Below are 3,620 nucleotides of genomic sequence, written 5' to 3'. Positions count from 1 at the left end.
AGGCTGGGGAGAAATGTGATCTTTAGAGAGAAATGTGATTTTAGAATTGGGATCTAAGCACAGACATCCAAGCACCCCATCAAGAAGAAGGGAGAGTTTGGGAGTAGGATAATGAGAGCAGTTTTAAAAATGCTGTTTGAACTATATGTGTATGAGACATCAAATTCTAAATGAGTAGTAGGCAGTTCATGATGTGGGGGTGGGAGGTCAGAAGCAAGACTAAGGCTTGAAATATAGATTTGGTAGTTGTCACCTTGGACACAATCATTATACATATGGGAACTATTGAAGTGCAGTAGAAGGAGAGCCCGCTGAAGATCCTAGATCATACTTCAAGTTCTGTCTCAGATACAAACTGTCTGTATTACCTTACACATTCCTTTAATCTCTCAGTTTCCCAGGGCAACTCTGCATGAACAAAAGTTGCAGATTAGAGGCAGTTCTTTATTGGTGGAGGGAGTGCTCTATAGTAATTGATTCACTGGTCTGTTAAAAATAAAAAAAAATTATTATTAGAGCTGCATGCCCTTGGCTCTAAATCTAGACTACCTTTCTTTGATCTTTTAAAAAAATTTTATGGTATTCCAAAGTCTGGCTAATTAGCACTTTAGGATATAATTTGAGTGGTGGAAGGGCAAGTCCACTTTCCTCCTTTTGTTTTCTGTAAATGTCTATTAATATTCCCTTCTGTTTTTGTGAAAATGCTTTCACTTCCTGTTTTTCATGTAGCCTGCCTCATCTTTATAAAGTCTCCCCAGTGTTGTGAACTTCAGTCTCCAGGAAGAAGAAATTTTGGTTCTGCAGAAGGTTAGCTGCAGCAGAATCTCTGAAGACAGAGGCGCTTGGATAAGCCCCCTCATCTGAGAGACCTGGAGAGCAAGGTTGGTGGGGAGTGAAGGGTTGCAAGTATCCTGAGGAAGGGGAGAAACAGAAAGAAGATGGAGTTGAGACTAAGTGAGCCAAGGGAGGAGTGAAAGGGACTCCTAAGAGGGAATTTAGGGCCAGTCTGGGCCAATCTGTTCATTGTGACAATGGGGAAACCAAGTCACAGAGAAGAAAAGGGACTTAGGTTGCATTAATAGTGGAGCCAGGATTCAATGTAAGAGAGACAAAGGAGCAGAAAGAGAACAAAGGAGGCACAGCTAATCATTAAGCATTTTTTAGGCACCTGCTCTGTGCTAGGCACAGTGCTGTGTGTTAGGGAGACACAGGCAATAGTGAAAGAGTCTGTACTTGAGGGAGAAAGTGAGAAGAAGAGACAAGAAGACAGAACAAAGTGGAGAGACACATAGGTTGGGAGCCTGGTATGACAGCTATACAAACAGAAAGAGAAGAGATATGAGACAAAAATGGAGTTGGGAGAAGGTGGTGTGTGAGGTGATGTGGGATGAGGTGAGGAGAGAGAATGAGAGGCAGAGAGAGAGAGAAAAAGCATTAGCAGAAAGGGAAAGAAATACAGAAAGAAGACAAAGAGGGAGAAGAATAGGTACCAAAAAGCAGAGAGAAACAAAAAAAATACAGAGTGGAGTTTTGTTGGAGTCAGATTAATCAAGGAATGAGGGAGATCAGAAGGTTTAGGGGATCGACTGGTTCAGGGATCCTGGGTCACAGGCTTCAAGACTTTCAGGCAAGCATATGCTTCAGTGGGTACTGGGGCACCTAGCTGCCCCCCAATTAGAGTATCAATGCATTCTCTCTTCCATTTTCCTTTCTCCACTACGCCAGGGCCCACACCTTTAAAGTTTTTCTGTGGGAGATTCACTTATGGGTGGTTCTGTGGTGCTTTGCTGGGCTCCCCTTGATCCAAGAAAGTTGTCTTTGGTCCTTTCTTGCTCAGCTGGGCTTGTCAAAGCAGGTTCATTTATTTTCTCTGATGCCATGTTCTCTTCTGCCCCTTCTGGGAAAGAGAGGGAGTCTGGAAAAAGGAACTAAATCTCTGTGTTTGGCATTTGCTTGTACATAGTCATGCAGCTCTATCTCCAAATCAGGACTTGTATTTGCTGTTGTGGGAGTGGAGCATATTATAGGAGGGGAAGGAGGGCAGATTACCATAGATGTTCCTCTTTCCTCCTCCTTTCCTTCTATTTTGGTGGTTTTCTCACCTTTTCAATTCGTTTTGAAAGACATCATCAAGCCCCACAACAGGATCGTCGTGTTCATCCTTTGTTGCCAAAGAAGACCATACCATCAGGGAAATGATGACATGACTTACACTTGACTTTGTTTTGAGTGAGGGAGGGCTATGCAGGTCACTAGCCTCCCTTTTCCTCTAGAACCATCTGAATCCAGTGACCTGATATTCCTTAGGATGACTGGAGATGGCCCAGGATGCACTGAGAGACCTTGCACCCTTTAGGCCAAGGTCTTTGCAGGTACTCACTTAAGGTGAGGCAACACCCATTCATTGAATAGGCCTGTTGAAGAAGTAGCCAGGGCATGGCCCCTTTAATGAGGTCAAGAAAAACAAAGACATCAGGCTGGGTGGAAAACAGCAACAGTTACTTGATAATCACTCTAAAGTTAGGGGCTTACAGGAGCCCTTGGCAGGTTCCCCTTGGAGTCCAACTTTCAGAGGGTGGTAGGTTTAAGATTTTGAGAGAGGACAGAGGAGAGGATGGAAGGATAGGGGAGCACAAGGGAGGGGAGAGGAGTAAGGTAAGTATATACAAAGCAAACGCAAAGTTATCTTTTAAGAGGAAGCACTAACAACTGGGGGCAGGGAAAGTTGAATCAAAAAAAGCTTCAAGCTTGAGCCCTTGAGCTGAGCTTCTGAAAGATGGAGGTGAGGAGGATAAACATCCCAGGCACAAGGACAAGCAGTCTGTGCAAAGCCTGCGTAAAGGTGGGAGGCAGAATGCTAGGCATAGGTAATGGGAAGTAGGTCAAGTTGGCCAGAATGTACAGTGTATGAGGGGAAATAACATGAAAGTAGTCTGGAGAGATAGGCTTGGAATGAATGAAACATTAAAAAAATGTGACATATAACATTTAAAAACCTAAGTTTTTAAACTGCAAGTTTACAATTTCATGTACATTCTTCACTGTCTTTTAAAATGGTTGTGTTTGTTAAATTCTTAATAACAAAAGAAAAAAGAAAGACTGGAGTCTTTCACACATCGGAGTGTGGTTCTGAGACAGGAAGGGAAGAGTCCTTCCTCTTCCCTGACTCAGGCACAGAATGATGGTTCAAGGAGCTAGAAAGCTCACTGGAGATCATCTAATCATAGGATAGTGGCCTTAGCACCAAGAAAGAGACCTCAGGTCATAGATGACTCATCCTCTGAATTTAAAGATGGGGAAAATGAGACCTGGAGAGGCTTACTGACCCTCCTGAGATCACAAATGTAACACAGACAGAGAGAGGATCTGAAACCATACCCTTAGTCCAACTTCCTTAGTTTTTAGAAGGGCATAGTGAGGCCCACTGAGGGCATGCCAGCTGGCTCAGGTTTTATACAGGCAGAGAATTCCAAAGCTGAGATTCAAAAGACCCACAATAGTATGTCCTTTGAATATCTAGTGATGAAGAAAAGACATGAGTGGGATAAAGTGAAGTCTTCTCATCCAGTGTAGATTAGACCCTAGGCCTGAGTTTCTAAACTTAATGGTGTAAAACCATT

This window comes from Notamacropus eugenii, chromosome 5 (genome assembly GCF_028372415.1).
Source record: "Notamacropus eugenii isolate mMacEug1 chromosome 5, mMacEug1.pri_v2, whole genome shotgun sequence".
In the NCBI taxonomy this organism is placed as follows: Eukaryota; Metazoa; Chordata; class Mammalia; order Diprotodontia; family Macropodidae; genus Notamacropus; species Notamacropus eugenii.
The sequence above is the reverse complement of the archived record's forward strand: the minus strand, read 5'-3'. Positions refer to the sequence as shown.